Raw genomic sequence first — 24,728 nt, 5'->3', positions numbered from 1 at the left:
TGGCTGTCAGTGGGGCTGTTGGCTGCATTTTTGTGATTTCCCCCCTTGCCTTCCAGACACAAGGTAGGATTAGACTTCCTGTCCTCCTTATGGTGAGGCAGGAATGTGTAACCAGTTCTGACCAATGAGTTTTGAAGGCAAATGTTATGTGTCATTTCTAAGCCATAGCATTTAATGCTGATTAAAAGATGCTTTTCCTCTACCATGACAACCAGTAACGTTCCAGCAAATGGCTGCTCCCTTATCCTGGGTTCAGGAGGGAAGACTATAGGAGCGGAATTGCACCTGACCCACAGTGGACATGTAGTATGAGCAAGAAGTGATGAAGTGAGAGAGTGGCATTGACATATATACACTATCAAATGTAACATAGATGGCTAGTGGGAAGCAGCCGCATAGCACAGGGAGATCAGCTCGGTGCTTTGTGACCACCTAGAGGGGTGGGATAGGGAGGGCGGGAGGGAGACGCAAGAGGGAGGGGATATGGGGGTATATGTATACGTACAGCTGATTCACTTTGTTATACAGCAGAAACTAACACAACATTATAAAGCAATTATACTCCAATGAAGATGTTAAAAAAAAAAGAAGAAATAAATGTTGTTGCTGTAAACGACTGAGATTTGAGGGTTGTTTGTTAACTGCAGCATAACCTTAAGTATCCCGGCTGATACAAGCAAACCCCCTAGAAATCATAGCACTATTTGTAAAACACTGTAAAAGGTGCCTATCTTTTATATTTTACATAAAGTAGAATTATTAGCAGTAATAATGAGTATCATTTATTGAGTGCTTACTACGTGTCAGGCGTTATACTAGGTTCTTTGGCAAATGTTTCCTCTTTAATTCCCACCATGGATTCAGTATTGCCGCCTCATTTAGTATAATTACTCTCATCATAGAGATCAAGGCATGGGGGCTCAGGGAGAATAAAGGTCAAGACCATAGCTAGTAAGTAAGAATTGAGATTCAGATACAGGGTCCTCTGACCCCCAAATCCTCACTCTTTCCACCGCTCAGCTGCTATTACATGTAAAGTAGAACTAGGCCTAACAAGAAAAAAACCCATGCATTTAAAAAAGAAATGATCTCAACAGGAAAAACATTAACATCTGCCTTTTTACTAAACTGAACGTGAAAGGTGATCTTGACAGGCTGAACAAAGACGCTTGCTCTCTGGTGCGATGTTTGACAAGGGAATCTTTGCTCGTTTCCTCCCATGATTGGGTTCTACTGGATAAGCAACAGTGGTCACCAAATGTTGAAGAAAAAACTTAAGGCGATAATTTTGTCCGTCACTTAACACTCGTACGTACAAGGTGGGAAATAGCCTGCATTCAGCATGTTGTCAATGGGATGGTCTGAGATCTTGCGGGCCACCAGGGGGACTTTGGGGAAAGAAGACCCAGGCGCCCTGCTTGTTCTTGCTATCCTGTGTGCCTCGGACACCCTTCCTCTCACCTCTGAGCTGCTGATGTGAGAACTCAGCTCCACTGTTGCTGCACTGGAAGTCCTCGCTGGCCTGCCACGTCACCCCACCGCGATGTACGGAAGTGACCTGGGCACATGAGGTGGGGTCTCGTTCCCTACGCAGGAGCTCCTTGCAGGCAGGAGTGCACTCATTCTTTTTTTTCAATGAAACTTTATTTTGCATCTGTACCATTTACCCAGTTTCCCTCAATGGTAACATCTTGCAAAATTTTTAAATGTTGGCAAATAAACATTTAAATGCTATATTTGCAAACACACACACACACACACACACACACACACACACACACAGGTTTAGTACACACCCAGCCCGTTCTCCAGTTTAGCCTTTGGGGCTAAAGGCTGCTAACTGTATTTTGTTGTACAAAATGCTACTTATTTTGCTTCCTCTTTGATGTCACAGCCAGGATCCTGACATTGATGGAGTCAAGGTATACAGTCTTTCCATCACCCCGAGGATCCCTCATTTTGGCCTTTATAGCCACGCCTACTTTTTTTTTTTTTTTTTTTTTTGCAGTATGCGGGCCTTTCACTGTTGTGGCCTCTCCCGTTGCGGAGCACAGGCTCCGGACGCACAGGCTCAGTGGCCATGGCTCACGTGCCCAGCCGCTCCATGGCATGTGGGATCTTCCCACATGCTACACTCGAGCAATATTGATTGTGCTCCTACTGTATGCATGCCATGCACTGATCTAGGTGTGAAGAATGCAGCATTGAATAAAACAGATAACCCCTGTCCTTATGACAGGTAATAACGTAAAAGAGGAAGCCCTTCTCGACCTCACCATGGATTAGGACACATGGACGTGACTTACTCAGAAAGAGGGAGCAAGGCCACACAGTGGGTAGACCCAGGAGAATGTGGCCGTGCCCTCTTGCTGTAGCTTTAAAGAAATAAAATTGGTTCTCATCATCCTGGCTTGCTCAGGTGTGGTCTGCTTGCAGGCAGGGGGACGCACTTTTTTAAAACATCTGGTCCTCTCCCCACCCCTACCCCACATACTCCCTGCTTTGTCATGTGACTGGGGGACACTACGCTGCTGTCACAAAAGGTAACTGGACCTGGGCTCCAGAGCAGCTTTGCTCTTCTCACCTCCTCCTGGGCCCAGCGACCGGTGGGAGAGGGGCAGTCCAGCTGCAGTCCGGCCACGGGTTCCTCCCAAGAGCCGTTAACTGGCCCATGACCTTGGCCTCATTAGCTCGGCATTCTCCACCTGAGCTGCCTGGATCCGGGCCAGCCAGGGAAATTAGCTCAGACCCACAGGCCCCTGGGAGAGGTGTCAGGCAAAAATAGACCAGAGAAAGCCAGAGAATCCTTGAGCAGGAGGCCCCGTGGAGGTCACCGGCTCCAGCATCATCCTAACTCTACAGATGGAGGCTGAGGGCAGGGAGGGGAGGGGGCCCGGCCAAGGTCATCCTGAAGTTCGTGCAGAGCTGGGGAGAGAATGGGGGTCACCTGACTCCCAAAGTCACGTTCTTCCCTCACCTGTGCCTCCCATCAGGCTGCGGCCAGGGAGGGATGGAAGGAACCAACAGACAATAAGAATTACAGATAAAGAAACAATTCATCAGAGGTCATTTGTTGTTTCTGGTAGGGGTGTCAACTGCACAGCAAGAGTAAGAAGAACCGCGAACGCCTACTTGCTCCACTGGGCCCTCTCCCCAGAAGGAATCTGTGTTTACAATTCCTCATGGATCCTTACAGGAGATAACCCATGCATACACACGCACGCACACGTGTGTGTGTGTATGTGTGTGTACCCATGTATGTTGAGCAATAGCCTTGCAAGTATGACATTAGAGCGTCCTACTTCACGCAGGTTCTGTACCTTGTCTCACCCAATTCCTAACATATCTGAACATCTTTTTTATCATCTAGTTCAGGTGTATCCCCTTCTTTTTAATGACAACATGGTATTCCATTCTATGGATGGGCCGTAACGTGTCTAACCAGACCCCAAGAGTAGATGGTTGCAGCACGTGGGCGTGGTTCGGCGTAGCTGAAATGAAGAAAGTTACAGGAAATCAGGTCACAAAAGCAGGTTGTGGGAAAATTGCCATGGGCTTCATTATCAGCTATGCAGCTTCACGCAAGTGATAGATTTCACTCATGTATTGAGTATCAACTGTTTGCCTCATTATCTGTAGGCCTTACAATGACTTGCTCGGGTAGATTGCCATTAGAATCCCACTTACAGTGAAGCCAAGAGATGAAGTTAGTTCCCCCAGGTCACATGACCAGTAGGGCCAAGGAGTGTGGCCCAGAGCCCATGTTCTGTGCTCACGTGCTGTGGGAGGTCTGGGCTTCCTTCTGTTCGGAGTGATGAGCCCCCTCCCACTACTGCCTTCTCTAAAGGCCCCTTCTCAGCGATCAGATCCTTCTCTCCCAGCAGCATTGCCCCAGGGCCAGGAGCTCCAAGCGGCATGGATGAGCTCAGACCCAGGGCAAGGTGGGGGAGTGTTGTTAAGACCAAGGCCTGTTAGTCCAGTAGTGCCCAGCTGGGGCAGGAGCAGGGGCAGGCAGTAGGGGGCTGGGGTCTCTGCTCAGACCCCAGTCACTGTCCAGCCTGACTCCTGGCCACCTTTGGAAAGCAGCTCAATTCACCAACTATCTTGAGTGTCTAAGAGGCCACTGTGGAGCACCATGGTTACTGAAACTATATTCCCTCTTGTCTGGATCTTCCATTCTTCACTAAGGTCCTCCTCCCTCCCTGCAGCCTCACCTAGGGACCACCTCTGGCTTAGTCAAACCTACTGTCTTTGTGTGGGGTGGGAAGATTCCTCCATTAGCTTTGCATCAGGACCACTTCTGATATACCTCTCCTCCCACAGCTCGTTGCTGGAGCCCTGTGTCCCGGCCTGCCCTGGCTTGGTTTCTCCAGCATGAGACTATTTCCCAGCACGTCGGCAAACAAGGGGTGAGTATGCAAAGAAAGAAAATGAAAATAGATCCCTCCCTCACACCGTATCAAAATCAGTTCCAAATGTATGTGAAAGGCAAAACTTTAAGACTTTTAGAAGAAAAATACATAATATTTCTATGACCTTGGGGCAGGGAAGGATTTCTGAAGACATAAAAAGCACAACTCATTCAAGAAAAAAGATCAATAAATTTGACTACATAAAAATTCATCAAAAGATGAATTTCCCACCATAAAGGGAGGGGGGAAAACAAACTAATAGCAAACTAGATGAAGATATTTTCAACACCTAAGTGACATAGGATTAATATCTAGAATATATAAGGCATTACTCAGATCATTAAGAAAAAGACAAACTAAAGGAAAGACAGACAAAAGGCATGAACAGGCATTCAGAGACAATGGCCAATAAACATCATTGGAAAGTGGGAAACATCATAACCATGATATGACCCTGTACTGCCTGGGCCTTGTCTGTCACTGCTACCCTCTGGTGGCTGTCAGGGACCTGGAGATGGATTTATTGAAAAAAGTTTCAGCACTGGGAGGGCATGCGTCTGAGATGGTCCACACCCCATACCCGTCCTGGAATGTTGAGATGAGCAGCCACTCCTGTTCTTTGTTGCCTGGACTCAGCTTTCCTGGCTTCCTAAGTCAGCCCTTGCTTTTTCCCCCAAATTTTCATTTGGAAAAAAGAACACTTGGGTTACAATCATCATTAGTTAACATTTGTTATTAATTATCATTAATTTTATTATTGTGATTAATATTTTTGCTGAATCATTTGAGAGTACATCATAGGCATTTTGACCCTTTGGCCCTTAATGTTTCCATGTGTGTTTCCTGGGAAGATAGATGTTCTCTTGTGTAACTCAGATGCTATTATCCAATTCAGGAGATTTTATATTATGTAATAATATTACATAATGTCAAGGGTTGCTTGATTTAGTAAATTAAATTTACAGTACACCAAGTTAAACGTGGATCTCACATAAACAACAAATAATTTTAAGTATGTCCCAAAATATTACATGGGATATACTAAAAAATTATTTATTTATCTGAGATCTGCATTTAACCGGGCATCCTGTATTTCATCTGGCAATCTTATATTATTATCTAATATGCAGTCCCTGTTTGGGTTTCACTGTTTGTCTTAATGCCATTGACAGCAACCTTTTCTCCAATCCAGGATCACACATTGTGTTTAGTTGTTGTGTTTCTCCTAAGCCAGCTTTTGATACCCGTACTGACCCTTTTGCTTTTGCTTTCCCACCCAGACCCCCTATGTCTAGGATTATGAAGACTCAGCTACTGTTGTCTGAGATAATCCTGCCTGGGTGGGATAACCAGGAACCATTGCATAATGAGGTCTAAGGTAGGGGTAGAGTAAGGGGGTGGTGCTGGAGCCCTGTGTCCCAGCCTTTCACATACATCTGGAACTGATTTTGATACGGTGTGAGGGAGGGATCTATTTTCATTTTTTTCTTTGCGTACTCACCCCTTGTTTGCAGACGTACTGGGAAATAGTCTCATGCTGGAGAAACCAAGCCAGGGCAGGCTGGGACAGAGGGCTCCAGCACCATCAGCCCTTTGGGAGGGGTGGTGCTGGCGAGGGTTTGTCTCCAAGGGAGCACTACCCGCAATGAATGTGAGTTCCACCTTCCACACCTGGGAGGCCTTCAAACACTGAAGGGGAAACTGACCATCAGCAGAGAGAGAAATGCCCTCAAAGAGCAGTAGGCAGTCATGCGAGGTGGGGTGGCCACGGTACTGTGGCTCTGAGCAGCCTGCACCCCACCCCCCCAGCCATCCTCGACTGGAGAGGGAAGAAGTGTCCTCTCGCGCAGGTCAAGGACTCCCTCCGACGTCGGGCTGTGGTTCTTACCGCAGTGACCGTGGCTGCAGGGGAGCGAGTAGGACCATCTTCCAAGGCCCTATTGGAGGGACAGCAGAGAGAGCCCCAAGGGTGGCTCCAGAGCTGGGAAGGGGTGTCCGGCACAGCCATCTCCTCGGGCCGTCCTCTGTCTCCTCCTCCCCTCCCACTGGAGACTGTACAGTTCGTGTCCATCTCCTCTGGACCTGTCTCAGAAATGTTGGTAACTGGAGATTCTGAACCTGTCTCCAAAAACAGTCCCCCATCCCCCCAGCAGAAAAATTCCAAGCCAAAGCAATTTCCCAACCTGGCAGGAAACTGCCTGCCTGGGTAGAGGTGGGAGGACAGCTTGGACCCAGAGAAGGGTCCAGAGGCTCTCCAACACACATGGGGCCCTGACCCTCATCTCTCACCCCCTGGGCCTGCCCTACCTCCCCTCCCTTCCAAACTTCCCTTGGCTCCCAGCCACTGGGGGGAGGGGTGCTTCTGTTGGCTTAACCCTTTCCTCCCCAGGCTCCCAGTCCCCCTATCTGCTCTGGGTAGTGAACAGCTCCCTGAGGTTCCTCTTCTCCTCTCGACAATCCTGCAGGGTGATTATTACATTCTTCAGTCTGGGCTCCCCCATTTCAGAACCAGGGAAGCCCAGACTAAAGAAGTCAGAGGCTTTACCAGGTCACATCACTAGGAAGCTGGCTAGCCAGGGTTCCACGCTGGAGACAGCAGGATTCTGTCCTGTAGGGCAGCACAGCCCCATCTCCTTGTACCCCACAGGCCCCTGCGAACCGCTGCTTCACACATTGGCGAAATTAGAGTCATGAGATGCAAATGTGCCTCCCTGGTCAATGGCAAGGTCATCAAGAACAAGGACCAGGTGTTATTCACCTTCACCTCCCCAGGGCCAGGCAAGGAGGGACACTCAGAAAACGCTAGCTGAAGGGACCTTCCCGTGTGGTCAGAAGGGACATGGGGCCGGGAGACTGCTTGGTCCCCAGGGGCCTGGCTCAAGCAGCGCTGGGGACTAGCCTCCCTGCCCCCATCCTTTTACAGGATCCTGTCCCATGGCCAAGTGGAAACAGAGGGCCAAGGTGAGCTCTGGGTGCTGGCTTTCTGGCTCCAGGGGGGCTGCAGGTCACGATTTCTTTTTCCAACAACATTTCTGTGAAGACACAAGCCTCCTGCGGTGTGTTTAAAATGTCAAGGTGGGCCCTTGCGTTGCTCTGCACCACGCCGCCTCCCTCTTCCCCTCCCACCTACCCAAACGCCAGGTAATCGGAAAAAGATATAGAGCATGTTGGAACTATCTGATGAGCTGGAACGGAAGTTCCTCCTGCATCGTGGAAATAAAGACTGTCTCCTGGTTTCCGGCTCCCTTTCCTTCGCCTTCTTCTGCCGGGTCCCTGCCAGACTAGGGTTGTTTGGAGAGGGGTGGGCAGCTGCCTGGGCAGGAGTGACTTGTCTTGAAGGGGTAGAGAAGGAAATCCTTCCCCTGTGTAACCCTAACCAAAAATACTACTGGTTCTTTCCCAGAAGACAAACAGTAGGTATATTAATAGCAACAGCATGTTTTGTAACTTCAGAGAATCAGTTAAATATTGCATAAGCCCTGACTGGCATCTTGTATCTCCACTCAGCAGCTTATGCTCCAGTTAGTTATTTGTGCCCAAAGTCAGGAAGCTCTAGTGTTCAAGTGCCTGCTCCTCCGTTTATGGGTTCTGTGACCTTGAACGAGTCACTTAACCTCTCAGACTTTCATCTGTAGAATGTCAAGAGCGATGATCCCCTTGAATCCCCACTCCGAGTATTGTTATCAGGATCAAGAGAAATATTGTTATCAGGATCCTACAATATACATGTCATATGTCACATGTTACTGTTCTGCTGTATACCCCACCTTCCAAACTATTTTTCATTTGTCTCCCATTAGCACCAATGCTAATTCTCCAGTTCTGCTCTCTTGTTCTCCCCCTGTCCCCTGAATATATCCCACTTGTTTTTAAATCACTGGGCTTTTACTGTTTGACAAGGGGTGAGATGTAGCAATGCCTCTGAAAGTCATTATCGTTAAAAGCAAGAGCAAGATTGCCCAGGTTAGAATCCCAGCTCCATGTATCAACTGCTGTGAGTCCTCAAGCAAGTTACTTCCCCTCTCTGTGTCTTGATTTCCCCATCTGAAAAGTGGGACAAATAACAGTCCTTATCCCATAGGACAGCTGCGAGATGAGAATACATTAACCCACAAAAAGGGCTTAGAACACTGCTGGGCACATTGGCGGGCTCCTGATACACCTTTCACCTCCTTGCCTCTTGGCTTCGATTATCCTGATCGGGAGAATGAATACAGAACACGTGGGAAAGCACAGAGGCCAATGTAAAGTGGCCTGAAGAAAGAGCTGAGGAGTGGGAGAAAGAAAAATGGAGCTGGAGAGGGAGGCAGGGAAAGAGAGGGAAAAAGCCAGGAGGCTGAGTTTTGGGAAGGTGTTTAGAGCAGTTTAGACGGGGAAAGAGTGGCTGGCAGCAGTGGGATGCAATACTCTGTGAAATGAGAGAGAGATTGATTTTGTTAAAGCTCAGTGACTATTTATTGATTATGTACAAGATATGATCCTTATTATCGAAAGTTTATAATCCAGGCAGGAAGGCCAAGCAAACTCATGAATAGTGAAGCTGCAGTGCAAGAGGGGGAGGGTTTGCTGTGGCCGTATATGCGATGTCTCAAGGCAGCGCATGATTAAATGTCAGGTTGGCGATACGGGAAATTCAAAAGGAGAATTCAGAGGAAGGCGAGACCTCTGGGGTCCAGCGGGGGCCCCTGGCACATGGAGACAGGAACTGAGCAGGGTCCTTGGGGGTGGTGAGGTCTCAGCTGCTTGCCTTCTGCACCACAAACTTTGCTCTCCGATTCACTTTTCCTTTTGATTGAAAGTGACGCTGGATCCAGGCTCTGGCATGTTTCTAAATATATTTATTTTCCCCCCTCTTATAAATGATTTTTGGCCAGGCAGAGGATTCTAAGTTCCAAATACTTTCAGCAGAACTTTGAAGGGACTGTTCCATGGTCTTTCAGCATTCAGTGGTACTGATGCAATTTCTGGCCCTATCAAAACATGGTTCTTTGTAGGTAACCTGCTTTTTTATCTTTAAAAGCTTTTAGGACTCTCTTTTACCCTTGGGGTTTGCAAATTTCATCAGGATGAGTTGTTCTTTGTTTATAGCCCATTCAATGTGAAGATTTGTGGGTTTTTTCAGCCTGGGGAGATTTTCTTCTATTATTTCCTGGATTATTTTTCTTTTGAATTAGTTCTGTTCTTTTAGACAGGTATAGGAATCTCTGAATCTATCATCCATGTCACTTAACTTTTCTTTCCTATTTTCCATATTCTGCTAATTCTTTATCCATCTATGCTCATTATGTTATTCAGTCCATCTACCTACTTTCTTTTTTTTTAACATCTTTATTGGAGTATAATTGCTTTACAATGGTGTGTTTGTTTCTGCTGTATAACAAAATGAATCAGCTATAGATATACATATATCCCCATATCTCCTCCCTCTTGCATCTCCCTCCCACCCTCCCTATCCCACCCCTCTAGGTGGTCACAAAGCACCGAGCTGATCTCCCTGCGCTATGCGGCTACTAGCTATCTATTTTACATTTGGTAGTATATATATGTCCACGCCACTCTCTCACTTCGTCCCAGCTTACCCTTCCCCCTCCCCGTGTCCTCAAGTCCATTCTCTATGTCTGCGTCTTTTTTCCTGTCCTGCCCCTAGGTTCTTCAGAACCTTTTTTTTTTTTAAGATTCCATACATATGTGTTAGCATATGGTATTTGTCTTTCTCTTTCTGACTTACTTCACTCTGTATGACAGTCTCTAGGTCCATCCACCTCACTACAAATAGCTCAGTTTCGTTTCTTTTTATGGCTGAGTAATATTCCATTGTATATATGTGCCACATCTTCTTTATCCATTCATCTGTTGATGGACGCTTAGGTTGCTTCCACGTCCTGGCTGTTGTAAATAGAGCTGCAGTGAACATTGTGAATCTACCCATTTTCTTTTTCATAATTGCCTGTTTCTTAGGCTTAGTTTGGGTTCTCCAATAAGCAACTCTTTAAAAAATTATTTCAGTTCAAGTGGCTTACTTGGGAGGTGATACCAGGAACTATAAGTAGGGAAGTGGGGAATGAGATGAAGGGAAGGTAGCCAATGGAGGGTGCGTTATCAAGCCAGTTGCCAAAGTTAATCATGCTGGGCACCCTGGAAGCCAGTGTGGCACACATGAGTCAGAGTTATTCCACCCAAGGGGTGAGGGAGCTGGGGTATTTATACCACTCCCACTGGCCATTGGCTGAGGGCTCCTTCCAGCATAGGGGTGTTAATTCCTTAGCACCTCAAGCCTGCCACACAGTTGGCAAAGAGGACTCTGGAGGCAAGTAGGAGAAAACAAAACCAAAAAGATGACAAAGAGGGCTTCCCTGGTGGCGCAGTGGTTGAGCGTCCGCCTGCCGATGCAGGGGACACGGGTTCGTGCCGCCGTCCGGGAAGATCCCACATGCCGCGGAGCAGCTGCGCCCGTGAGCCATGGCTGCTGAGCCTGCGTGTCCGGAGCCTGTGCTCCGCAGCGGGAGAGGCCACAGCAGTGAGAGGCCCGCGTACCGCAAAAAAAAAAAAAAAAAAAAAAAAAAGGACAAAGAAATTTAGTGCTGGCAGTTGGGATCAGTTCACTGTGAACCTAAGTGGGAGGGGTGAGGGGACATCTGGCAGGGCATCTATTATGTCTTGTTTCATGGGTGCATTATTCATCTCATATTCCTCTGAGGACACTGAACAACTTCTACTAAACTTCCTTCTATTTCCTTAAATGCTGGTCCGTCTTCTGTAGAGCTTGGTGCTTCTCTTTAATGATTTTGCCTTGATTTATTAGGAAATTTGTTGCATGACTGGGGCCAATGGTGAGGAAGAGAAAAAGTGTGGGAGTAGGTTCTAGACGCTGTCTTTTGGGAGTAGGGGCCCTCAGATTATTCCTGGGTTCTCTTGCTTTTCCTACACAAATCCTGGGCACATGGCTCTGGTCTGAGGTCAAGTGCCTTTATTACCTGGTGTTAGGCAAATTTGGGGAAAGAAGAGGTCAACCTCCCTGCTGAGCTAGATGTCAGTTCTCAGACAACCACCCTGATGATGACCCGAAGACCTCATCCTGCAACTCAGATCCATTTCCTCTGATTTGGAAAACTCCCTGAAAAACTCCCACTATTCACAGCCTTCCTCTTCTGCACATATTTTGAGCTGTGGTTCCTCCAGCAAATAGATTCTATATGCTTTCTGTCCTGAGATTCCTCAACTTCAGTGGTCCACTGAGGCCACCGAGTCTTCCAGCCCTATTATGAGTCTATTGTTTTAAAATATTTCTTTTCTGTCATTGCTAGGGATTGAGAATGAAAGTAGTAGTGAAAGAATGTGCTCAGTCTACCATTTTGATACAGTCCCCAAGAAAGATAATTTAAAGAAATGTTGCTAAGTGTTATACAATTAAGCACCCCCCCCCCCCCGCCCCTGCCCATCCTTGACATGTTATCAAGAGCCCACAGTAAAGATTTAGATGTCAATGAAAAACCTAGGGGTGAAACAGGAATAAAGACACAGACTTACTAGAGAATGGACTTGAGGCTATGGGGAGGGGAAGGGTAAACTGTGACAAAGCGAGAGAGAGGCATGGACATATATACACTACCAAACGTAAAATAGACAGCTAGTGGGAAGCAGCCGCATAGCACAGGGAGATCAGCTCCGTGCCGCCTGGAGGGGTGGGATAGGGAGGGTGAGAGGGAGGGAGATGCAAGAGGGAAGAGATATGGGAACCTATGTATATATATAACTGATTCATTTTGTTGTGAAGCTGAAACTAACATACCATTGTAAAGCAATTATACTCCAATAAAGATGTTAAAATGAAAAAAAAAAAGATTTAGATGTCAGACTAGTGTTTCCTAATGATGTGACAAGTTGATGAGATGTGTTGAGGCAGGTTGTATTTTCCAACAATGACTGGAACAATATCTGTCATCCTGCACCATTTATGTAACCTTAACACTCCTCCCATTGAGTGGTAGGGTCTATGTCTTCTCCTCTTGGGCCAGGGCAGACATTGTGACTACGCCGTAGCAGAACTCACTATGTAACTTCTGAGGCTGGATTTTAAAAGTGCTGTGCACGTCTACCCTGCTCTCTTGGGACACTCACTCGTGAAACCCAGCCACCATGTTCTGAGGAAGCCCAAGTTACCCCACTTGAAGAGACACATGGAGAGGCCACGTGCAGCCCATCTGACATCACAGATGACGGGCAGTATCAGCTGTCGTATGTGTGAGTGAAGTCATATCTGGATGATTCCAGACCTTACCTGCCACTCACTCCCAGCTTTTGAGTCTTCCCAGCTGAGGCCCCAAACACTGTGGGACAGAGAAAACTGTCCCTGCTGTGCCCTGTCCATTCCTGACCCACAGAACCCACGCACATAATAAAATTGTTGTTTCACACTTCTATATTTCAAGGTAAAGCAACCCAGAATAGTAACTGGGACATGAGCCACATAGGGTTCAGCTTTTTTTTGTGTGTGTGGTACACGGGCCTCTCACAGTTGTGGCCTCTCCCGTTGAGGAGCACAGGCTCCGGACGCGCAGGCTCAGCAGCCATGGCTCACGGGCCCAGCCACTCCGCGGCATGTGGGATCTTCCCGGACCGGGGCACGAACCCGTGTCCTCTGCATCGGCAGGTGGACTCTCAACCACTGTGCCACCAGGGAAGCCCTCAGCTTTTTTTTTTTAACATCGTTATTGGGGTATAATTGCTTTACAATGGTGTGTTAGTTTCTGCTTTATAACAAAGTGAATCAGTTATACATATACATAGGTTCCCATATCTCTTCCCTCTTGTGTCTCCCTCCCTCCCACCCTCCCTAGGGTTCAGCTTTCTTTTTTCTTGGCCAGGGCTGAGTCTCACACTCCACCCCCAGGGGCGGTGGGAGGAAGAGTCCCACTCAAAGTACCCAGTGGGAATGTGGGGAAGAAACAGTTCACCAGAGGAGAGCCGGATACTCTTTCCAGAAGAAACCAGAATGAATGTCTCTGGACAGGCAGAAGCAACAAATATCTGCTAGAGCGTCCTCCCACATAGATAGATGAGTGACTGACGGTAGGTTGATAGATATTTAGATAGATAGATAGATAGACAGCTAGCTAGATAGGGCTGGAACTGGATACAGATGCAGAGATAGAATAAATACATCTGTATATATACACAGAAGTATCTTTATTTTACAACAATATAACATTCTGTAACCTACTTTGTTTCCCTCAACAACATATTGAGGACATATTGATATATGTCTGATGACTCTACTGCTCCTTTACCACTACACACAGATCTACCTCATTTGAAAAAAAAATACATCTGTACTGTTGTATTGTTTAACTGTATCTTGATTTAGTTAATCCTTCTACTAATAGACATTTAGGTTGCCTCCAATTGTTCGTGATCACAAACACCACGGCTGTGAACGTTCTTGCTTGTGCATTTTGGCAAGTATGTGCAGGAGGATTTCAGTAGGATGGATTCCTAGAAACAAAATTTCTGGGTTAAAGGGCATATTCCTTTTTAACTTTGGTAATCTTCCTGGGCTCTTTATACTAATCCCGTCCACCTCTTCCTCTTCTACACCTCTCTAGAGCTTCTAGAGGAGACCAGACTCCAGGGTACAGGAGGCAGATTGGGCTGTCAGGAGATTCCTTCTTCTACTGGGGATTCCAGTTTTCTATTGCTGTGCAACCAACTACCTCAGAACTTATCAGCTTAAAGGAAAAACCATTTTGCTAGAGCTAATATTTTGGGTCAGGAATTTGGGCAGGGCTCAGTCAGGTGATTCTTCCACTTCACATGGCATCAACAGTGGTCCCTTGGTGGTATTCAGCTGGTGGCTGGGCTGGGCTGGAGTCTAACATGCCTTCATTCACATGTCTGGTGCCTTGACAGGGATATCTGTGCGGCTGGGCTCAGCTGAGGCCCTTTTCCTCTCTATGTGGTCTCAGGGCCTCTTCATGTGGTCCCTCTAGCAGGATAATCAGACTCCCACATGGTAACTCAGACTCCAAGAGACCAAGGCAGAGCTGCAAGTCCTCATAAAGGCATTATCGCTTCTCCCATACTCTAATGGCCAAAACAGTCCTAGGCCAGCCCAGATTCAAGGGGAGGGGGGAAAAATCCTACTTCTGAATGGGAGAGGCAGGAAGTACACACAGGGGAGGGAGGAACTTATCCCACCCAGTGTGAAGTCATTTGTTTTGATAGCCATGTGTTGTAATTACTTACTATGGAATACATGGTGTATATACACTATGTTACCCTCCTAAAAACGGAAACATCCTGAATTTGGAAGCGCATTTGGCCCCTCATGTGCCTAGGGCTTTAGATAAAAGGTTATAGGTCCATATTATTATCCCCAGTTTACAGATTAGGAAATGGAGGCTCAGATTAGGAAAAGAAGAGGTAAAGTGAGTTGCTCAACATTAGTTAATTTTTGGGACTTTAAGAGGAATGTCTCATTAGCATTAATCATATCACAGTACCTAGCAGGGAATCTAGTAGCCAAGCAATAGATTAGTGAATGACTTCAGATTAAGTGTCACCCAGCCGGAATGTAGCAGAGCCAGGACTCAGATCCAGGTCTCAGACTCCAGGTCCAGTGCTCTTTCCACCCCAGTGCCTCTGCAGAGTGTCCAGAATCAGCTGACGGCCCACCTGGCTAGGTCTGTGTGCACCCTCTGAGGAGCCTCTGATTGGCTCAATTTGTACCCGAATGGGCAGGGCAGTGAACGTCCTCCTGGGATGCAACCTTCAAGACCAGAAAGGAACATCACGTAGCAGGCTCCATCGAAGACCGACATGGTCAGCTGGAAGTTAAACCTGTCTAAGGGTAGTGAAAGAAAGCACTCTCCCCTACCTCTCCTCCTGCCCTCTCACCCCTACCACGATTCTGCTTTAAGACCAAAGCTTTTTCCGTAAATCACACCAAATGTTTCTGGGGTGAGAGTCTAAGTTCTAAGGAGGGGTCCACTAAAAAGACCCAAAACATATAATCACCTGGAAAGAGGGATTTCTGTTTTAAAAACAGTAGCCCATTAAACTTCAAAATACCTTTGATTCTCCATAGGAGCAGGCTTGTACTTCACGGGCTCTTCATGGAGTTGCAGTCACACGCCATGTTGTACTTCCCCTGCGCAAACAAGGCCTTTTGCCAGATTTACCAAAAAACAAACCAAACCAAAAACAACCAAAACTCAGGATGCCCAGCTAAGTTTGAATTTCAGATAGACAACAAATAACTTTTTAGTATTAATGTGTCCTATACAATATTTAGGACCTATTATTTTAATTTATTATTTAACATGTCATACCTTGCACCTATAAAGAAGTGAAAAGAGGGACAGAGTCCTGATTTTCAAGGACTGATGATTCCCTTGGCAGAGGTCCTTTTCACGATTCTGGTTTGTTTTATTCAAAGAAAGATCACCTGCAGGTCCCTAGCACCTAATGCCTGGCACAGAGAGGGAGAACAGTAAATATTTACAGAATGACCATCACTCTCCAAGTCCTACTGGGCACCTCCCCCCAGAGACTGGAAGGTGGAATCATGGGCTGTGATAGGGGAGAGAAGGGATGACAGAGGCTATGTTACCTGGGGTCTAGGTGGAGGGGTCAGGAAAGGCTTGCAGAATGATGTGAGATCTGACAAGAGTAGAATGGAAACAGAGGAAAAGCTTAAGCAAAGGCAGGTAGTGAGGCCGGCAGGAGCCAGTCCTGCCAGGAGAAGCAATAGCTCAATCCAAATATAGGAATTTTGGGGTTATTTTTTCATATGCTCCCCCTTTCCAAGACGGCCCGCAGAAATAGCTATACACACATCCTTGTCTTGCACCAAACCGGAGCAGCAAATACCCAGTGTGGTAGCAGCTGCCACCTAGTGGTGAAGTTTATAAAGACATCCTCAAGGAAAATCGTACCTTAACTAGTTTTGTTATTGCCACAGTGATGAGGATGAAGATGATCATGATGATTAGATATCATTTACTGAACTCCTACAGTGTTACAATCTGTAGGATACATTCCTTCATTTAATCCTTGCAATTGTCTTTTTTTCTGCTGGGAAATGACCCATCTCTCATCTTGGAAAGGTGAGCAAGTGTCCCCCCTGCATGGGGGCGTCTGTGTGCAGAGCTTTTTCATGAAAAGTAGCTCCAGCTTCCAGAGAGGAGGAGAAAGCAAGCAGCCAGGCTTCAGTTGGCAACTAAGTGTGATCTAATCTAGGGAGGTTTGAAGAAAATGCTTTGCGGTTGCCTTCCTCCACCCCATGAAGGCTGTGCCCCTGGGTGTGACAGGCAGGGGTGGGGGTAGGATGTACCAGCTTTAGTCCGATGTTTAAATCCCACTAGACCCCTTACCATTGCCTTGGGCCAGTCATTTCCCTTTCTGAGCTTCCATTTTCCATCTTTATTTCTGTAGTCTTTAGTTTTCTCATTTGTAAATGTAAATAACACTATCTATTTGAGAGAGTTATTTTGAGGATTAATATCTGAATAGAAATGGTTAAATATGTTAAGTGAAAGAAGTCTGTTATGAAATAACATGATCTCAGGGAATTCCCTAGCAGTCCAGTGGTTAAGACTCTGTGCTTTGGGGACTTCCCTGGTGGCGCAGGGGTTAAGAGTCCACCTGCCAAATTCAGGGGACACGGGTTTGAGCCCTGGTCTGGAGAGATCCCACACGCCTTGGAGCAACTAAGCTCGTGCACCACAACTACTGAGCCTGCGCTCTAGAACCCGCGAGCCACAACTACTGAGCCCGCATGCCACAACTACTGAAGCCGGCGCACCTAGAGCCCGTGCTCCACAACAAGAGAAGCCACCGCAATGAGAAGCCCGCGCACCGCAACGAAGAGTAGCCCCTGCTCACTGCAACTAGAGAAAGCCCGCGCACAGCAACAAAGACCCAATGCAGCCAAAAATTTAAAAAAAAAAAAAAAAGACTGCTTTCACTGCCGTGGGCACGGGTTCAATCCCTGGTCAGGGAACTAAGATCCCACAAGCCACGTGGTGTAGCCAAAAAAAATTTTTTTTTAAATAAAAATAAAATAAAAAACAAAATAACATGATCTTGATTTTATTAAAAATAAATATACATGTGCATTTCAAATGTTACTGCCCAGAAAAAAACCTAAACCACGTATAACAGGTTCAGGGAAACAGTTTAGGCTGGTGGTGAAAACAAACTCTAGAACAGACAGGGTGTAAATCCCAGTTCCTCCCCTTCCTAGCTGTGCGGATGTAAGTCAATCACCTAACTTCTCTGCCTTTCAGTTTTCACAATTGGGAATTGGCAATAATAATAAATACATACCTACTGAATATGGTTACTGAGGAAATACATGTAATACACACAACGCCCAACACGCAATAGGCCCTCAATGAGGGACATGCTAGTACTGCTGTCTGCGGGCGGAGCTCATGGATGGTTTTCAGACTTTTATTAGGCTTTTGTGGAGTTTCCCGAAGTTTCTACATCGATTACTTATTACTTCCACATCTCTGGGGGAGAAATGTTATACAAACAACAGCATATGACAAGTGCCGGGCACAAAGTGACCTCTTGAGAAATGGGTGCCCTGCCCCACGTCCCACCCGGCAAGCTCCTTCCCTCCCTGAGGTCCTGTGAGAAGGGCACCGAGGGTCTCATCTGGGGTCATTACAGCAAGTCATGAACATTCATAGGGCCAGAGAGATGACTACCAGCAGAGAAAGGAGTTAGGGGCAAGCGGGGGATGCATGAGGGATACGAACAGTGGGGAAAACTGACTGAATCTCACGCTGTGTCCTCAGGGAGCTGTGTTTGGGGGGCTTTCTGCCTCCGTGGTCACCAGGGAAACAAGCTGAAGAGAACTGGGTGGAATCTGCCAGGTGGGTCTATGATTGCTCAGTGTAAAATGGATTCAATTCTGGTGCTGTTTGAAAATTTTCTTAATAAGATGTTGGAAAACTTATTAGCAATCTGTTGAGTGAGGGGAGAGGGAGAGAGGACAAGAGTGAACAGGGTCTGAGGGTGACCACAGAGATGATCTCAGGCCTTTCACACCGTTCAGAGCAGCAAAGTCACTTGCATGTCACATAAGCCATCCTTCTTGCTTTCCAGATGAGAAAACCTCCATTGGCTGAAGATCACCCAGCCAGGACCAGTGGCCACGCTCCTGTCAAGTACCAAGCTGCCTAGTGTTTTGGATGAAAACACCCGAGGATTTTTCCCAAGGCTGCCTCCTCATGCAGGAAGTTCCGTAGGCCTCTGACTCAGCCAGATGGGAAAAGGCTGGGCAGGCGGGGCTGTAAGTACCATGGTGGGGAGTCGGCTGCTCAAAAAGCCTAAAATGGGCGGCTGGCCACAAGGGATGGGCCTGTTCTGAACAGGCCTGATGTGTGGAAACCATCCTTGCAGAGGGGTTTATTAGAAAGACTCTCCAGAAACACTTGAGCCAGTTTTTGCCAGAATTGTCATATTTTAGCCCATCACATTCTCAGAATCCCCCTCCCTGACCAAACCACAACGCATTATGAAAATAACCCAGGGTGAAGTAACAGTCAGAGAGCCAGGCACCAGAGCCCTGGGCACACCCAGCTTCCACCTCCGCTCTGCTCCTGATAAGCCGGTGACGTCAGACATGACACTTGGATTCTCAGCTCTTCACTGCCCTCATCTGTCAAATGGCGAATTACCCCACCAGCCTTTTGGGACACGAACTAAGATAATACACACACAGGCTTACTGCAGTGTCTTACATGTGGAAAGCACACAGTAAATGATACATAATGTTGCTGTTTTTGTTGGGGTAGTGTGTTGTTTATTTTATTTGTGAATTCTTAATGACTCACCCACTTAACAGCTTTCCCATGGGGTAAGTAACATCCTCTCTAAAACTCAGTTTCCTCCTCTGGAAAATAAGTAACTCCCAGCTCAGAGGTTGTTGTGAGAACTTGCGGTTAAGGACGTAAAGAGCCTGGCTCATAGACAGAAAGGGCAGATTGTTGGCTACACCAGGTCCTATCCTGCACCCAGGGCAGACTTTACTAATTGAGCCTGGAGGCTGCCTTGGCATTCTTGTCAATGCATGAGTGTAGTTGAGGGTGGAGATGAATTCTATTTGCCATTCTTAGCATGTGCTCAATGAATTTCAATTTCCATGATCCTTCTCTATCACCTTTCCTTCCCAAATAACTAACCTCCAGGGGCTGGCCTGGTTTGGTGAGTGTAGGGTCCCATGAATTATATCAGGCTCCAAAGACCTGTTGACTCTGTGTCCCCTACTGTCTAGAAATTCTTGGGTTTCCCAGAAAAAAATGTTCTAGCTAGGAAAAGGCCTAGGGAAAAGGCCAGATTTTCCCATAAATGTAGGTATGGGGATTCAGGTTCCAGGGGATCTGAGTCCCTCCTGTCCACAATCAGTGACTGAAATTTCCCCTTCAAAGCTTTATACCTTGACCTTTACACATTTTGAAAATGACAACACCCTAGGAAGAATAACTCCATAAGCTCTTTCAGTTCTTTATTATGTTTTCAGGAGCTGAGACCTGACTTTGAAAGGCCCGAGTATACCAAGGATTAGAGTAAACTGTGAGGAATGGCATTAGTTCTGAAAATAAAATTTGACATTGTTTATGGGGGGAGCCCCTATAAACATTCTAGGACAAGTGCTGAACACTAAGGCAGGAAGAACTTAGTTCAAATCCAAGTCAGACCACAATTAGATGTGTGACCTTGGCCAAGTCCCTTAACCTCTCCGAGTTCAAGTTTTCTTCTACGTATTGAGTTGATAATAATATTCACTATTTTTTTAAATTATTAAAGCTCTCTCTTCCTTACTTTAAAGCCCACTATCAAATAAGATAATGGATAGAAAAGTGCTTCGTAGTAAATTTCCCACTAGGGATTGGGTGGTTTATTACAAAGACTCAGTTATGATAGAAATCCAACTCCCGGTAGCTGCAGCTGTATAAAGGAACTTATTGGCTCATGTAATTAAAAACCAGAGATGGAATGACTTCAGGCTTAGCTGGATCCAGAAGATGAAACCGTATTTTCCTGGCTGTCTCACCATCTCTCATCTCTGCTTCACTCTAGGCTGACCTAATTTTCTCCCACTGCATATAGTGTTTTCATGTGGTCAGGGAAGATAGCCACCAGCTGAAATAAATAAATTTCCTTCCAGATTAACAACTCCAGGGCAAAAGAGAGCTTCTCCACCCACACATACATCATCATATCAATCCCAAGGATTTGGGTCAAGGACCCCCTTGGATCAACCACTCTTGTTGGGAAATGGGATACAATGGTGATCCAGTCTGAGTTATTTATCTACCCCATAACTAGGGGTTGGTAGGGTGGGTGATTTTTATGACTGACAGCCCCATGAGACCTACATGTCTGGGGGAGGGGAAGGAGGGGTGTAAAGTTTTTGGACAGTCAAAAACCAGTACTGGCCAGGCTGTGTCTCTGCTTGCAGAAGTCCCAAGCTGCCTCGTGAGAATGATAATGTCAGGGACTTCCCTGGTGGTCCAGTGGTTAAGACTTCACCTTCCAATGTAGGGGGTGGGGGTTTGATCCCTGGTCGGGGAGTTAAGATCCCATATGCCTCGCGGCCAAAAAACCAAAACATAAAACAGAAGCAATATTGTAACAAATTCAATAAAGCCTTTTAAAAGACGGAAGAGGGCTTCCCTGGTGGCGCGGTGGTTGAGGGTCCGCCTGCTGATGCAGGGGACGCGGGTTTGTGCCCCGGTCCGCGGCGGCTGGGCCCGTGAGCTGTGGCCACTGGGCCTGCGCGTCCGGAGCCCGTGCTCCGCAGCGGGAGAGGCCACAACAGTGACAGGCCCGTGTACCACAAAAAAAAAAAAAAAAAAAAAAAAGAAGAAAAGAAAGATGATGTCAAATGAGCTAGGGCTGCTGCATGGTCCTTTAAACAGTTCAGGAATAATAAACACTGTGTCTGCTGTTTGTCATGTTTTCTGTATGCCTGCCACATTTTCAACACCTTGCTATACTTGAGAAATTTCCAGCCTTATGAGCCCCATCTCTCCATGGTGGGACCCAGAAATGTTGGCTTCCCAGCCTTCCTTGCAGCTAAGGCACAGACATGTGACCCAGTTTCACCAATCAGACTCACCCGGGTAGATGAGGAGAAGGAAGTGAGAACTCGAGGAAGGATGCTCTGTGTGGTGAGTGGCTCCAAACGCTCAGCTTTAGGGAGAAGTCCTGGCGCAGAAACGTCCTCGAGGAGCTGCAATGGTGGCGTTTCGCTCATCCAGCTGTTTCTATGGCCATTTAAGGGCCTCGATCCTTGAAGCTTAGCCTCGAGCCAGGTCCGTCAGCCCCTCAACCTCTTTCAGCCATTTCTTTTAATTTACAGTTTGTGTTTAATGCAAATCAATTCCATTAACATGAGAAGTTACTCTGAATCAAAGCATAAATGCACACACACAATATACAATCCAAAAGAGATGTATAGCATTCAGGTATAAAACAAAAGGGAATGTTCACACACAGTAGCTTGAGATCTGTTGGATACGGTTGTTCCAGTGTAGGTTTCTAAAGATGGAAAAAAAATGACTTTGGTAATCAAGACTACTGTGGCCATTTTAGATTTTGGAACACCTAAGCATCAGTGTGTGACCATGCGAACAAAAGACTTTAGGGAGTGTCTATTTTTAAAAAGGTTTCTGTGCATCAGGCAGTTGTGAAAAGATTTACTTTCCAAAATCAAGCCCACTTTAGGCTTAGGACCAGGTTCTGACTATCTAAAAAGATTGAATGATACAGAAAGTGTTCCAAATGGGGCTATTCTGATTCAGTTTAAAAAGAAGTATTTACAGAAAAGAGTATAAAAGTTTTTCTGATTCTAAGGTAAGCGGGCTTCCAGTCTTCACTTCCCAAATATTTGATTTACAGCCGGGCCTCTTCACATATTTGCCTTTTTAATTTCAAGACTTGTCAATTTTACCTTCCAAACAGAAACTCTTAAAAGTATTTGACATATGCAGAAGAAAAAAGCATTTTGAAATTAGTTGAGATCCATGTAATTTTACTCTTTGTTATCTGTTTCGCTAAAAGAATCTAGTGCTCTTTTTGAATAACAATAGTGGATAAGTATATAAGCAAAATGTACTCATTATGCTTGGATTTGGGGTAGGTTCCAATCCATTATTGCCCTGGTACATATCAATGACTATATAAAAATTCAAATGCAATGTCAAACCCAAACCCCAGAGGACAGAGTTCAGTTTCCAAGAGAACAGTGGCAGCTTAACATAAAATTTTATCCAGAGGGCTTCCCTGGTGGTGCAGTGGTTGAGAGTCCGCCTGCCGACGCAGGGGACGCGGGTTCATGCCCAGGTCCGGGAAAATCCCACGTGCCGCGGAGCGGCTGGGCCCGTGAGCCGTGGCCGCTGAGCCTGCGCGTCCGGAGCCTGTGCTCCGCAGCGGGAGAGGCCACAGCAGTGAGAGGCCCGCGTACCGCAAAAAAAAAAAAAAAAAATTTTATCCAGAGTACATCAGCATTAAGTTAGTACCGCTGAAACAACACATTGAGGATTTACAGTAACAGCTGGAAGTTCCTTCTAATGTACATATAAGTAGAATCGTGGAAGCTTTCTGTTTTACCTCCTTGTTTCATGGCCTTATAAATTTAAGGAACCAAATAAAAACTGAATCCCTGCTCCACATCCCCTTCTTTATCTCTAAGTAAGATAAACTCTATCCTCACTTTCAAGGTAGAGTTTTATGTGTCCGTACTTCTTAAGCCACATTTAAGGAAATCATCTCTTAACTAATTTTGGATGTTGTCTCTCTTCATCTTGTACAGGAAATGCCAGCTGATTTAATATTGACATTCATCATCTAGTCAAACCAATCAAATTTGGGATCCTCAACAGTTTCTGTCAATAAAATGTGTGGAATTAGCAGATTCATTCAATGAAGACCTTTTTTTTTGTTTTGCGGTACGCAGGCCTCTCACTGTTGTGGCCTCTCGCGTTGCGGAGCACAGGCTCCGGACGCACAGGCTCAGCGGCCATGGCTCACGGGCGCAGCCGCCCCACGGCATGTGGGATCTTCCCGGACCGGGGCACGAACCCGCGTCCCCTGCATCGGCAGGCGGACTCTCAACCACTGCGCCACCAGGGAAGCCGACCTGGATTTTTTTTGTTTTTTTCCTTGGCACGCCGGATGTCTGGATGCCATTTGAATTAGGTTGAGAGGATGAGGAAGTATAGATGTTTCTTGGCTTGAGTCTCTTACCAATAGAGATGTAGAAGGGAGACAGAGATCACAAAGAGACTGGCTCTTGACTGCAGAGTACCATCTCTTGCCTCGGTGGTAGCATTCTCTGGATTGGGGGCGGCTGAGGTATGCTGGGAGAAGTATTTGAAGGTGTTACAACCGTTGTTTGATTCGAATAAATCTGCATAGGTAAGAGCAGTGCCGGAAGCAGCAGCCCCAGTCCAAGCCTGGCTACCATCGCTCTGCCCATGTCCACTCGGTCGGCGCGCAGCATGTCTCACTGGATGTGGGGTTCGTGGAGGATCGCTGGCTCGGGGTGGGCGCAGGCAAAGTCTCAACCAATTCTTTTTTTTTTTTTTTTTTTTTAATTATTTTTTTTGTGTGTGTGCGGTACGCAGGCCTCTCACTGTTGTGGCCTCTCCTGTTGTGGAGCACAGGCTCCGGACACGCAGGCTCAGCAGCCATGGCTCACGGGCCCAGCCGCTCCACGGCATGTGGGATCTTCCCGGACCGGGGCACGAACCCGTGTCGCTTGCATCGGCAAGCAGACTCTCAACCACTGCGCCACCAGGGAAGCCCTCAACCAATTCTTTTAATAAGCTCCTTTTCTGCTTAATCAGCCAGTGTGTGTTCCTGTCACTTGCAGTGAAGAGCCCAGAGTAATAGGTACTCTAATCCCCGTGGCAGGCACCAGGTGGGAGAGGTCCCCTGAAGGGGCAGTTTTCCCCACTTGCCAGGGAAGACACAGTGGGGACCAGAGGGCAGGGGACCTTAAGGCCGAGCAGGGCTATGCTGCTAGGCCAGCCCCAGCCCAGGATCTTGTACCAAGGATGGCTGACATGAAGACAAAAGTAAGTCAGATGAAAGAGTGATATAACTGGATATACACAGGGGACCTGGCATTACTTATTTATTTCTGTGTGTATGTATTTTTATTGAGGCAAAATTCACACAATATAAAATGAGCCATTTTTAGAATGTACAATTCAGTGGCATTTAGTACAATCACAATGTTGTGCAACCCTCATCTCTATCTAGTTCCAAAACATTTTCATCACCTCCAAAGGACAC

At 46.6% G+C, this 24,728-nt stretch overlaps 1 long non-coding RNA gene across 1 annotated transcript; it reads right to left on the bottom strand.

Annotated features, from left to right (window-relative positions):
- Positions 1-650: 650 nt before the first annotated feature.
- LOC132434045 (uncharacterized) lies at positions 651-15,836 on the bottom strand. Its single transcript, XR_009521259.1, has 4 exons — positions 15,740-15,836; positions 15,480-15,558; positions 6,301-6,494; positions 651-3,491 (listed from the first exon to the last, which is right to left on the bottom strand). It is a non-coding gene; the product is annotated as an uncharacterized lncRNA (long non-coding RNA).
- Between the last annotated feature and the right edge of the window lie 8,892 nt (positions 15,837-24,728).

Source organism: Delphinus delphis, chromosome 11, assembly GCF_949987515.2.
Source record: "Delphinus delphis chromosome 11, mDelDel1.2, whole genome shotgun sequence".
Taxonomy (NCBI): Eukaryota; Metazoa; Chordata; class Mammalia; order Artiodactyla; family Delphinidae; genus Delphinus; species Delphinus delphis.
This window is presented reverse-complemented; position numbering and strand designations above follow the sequence as displayed.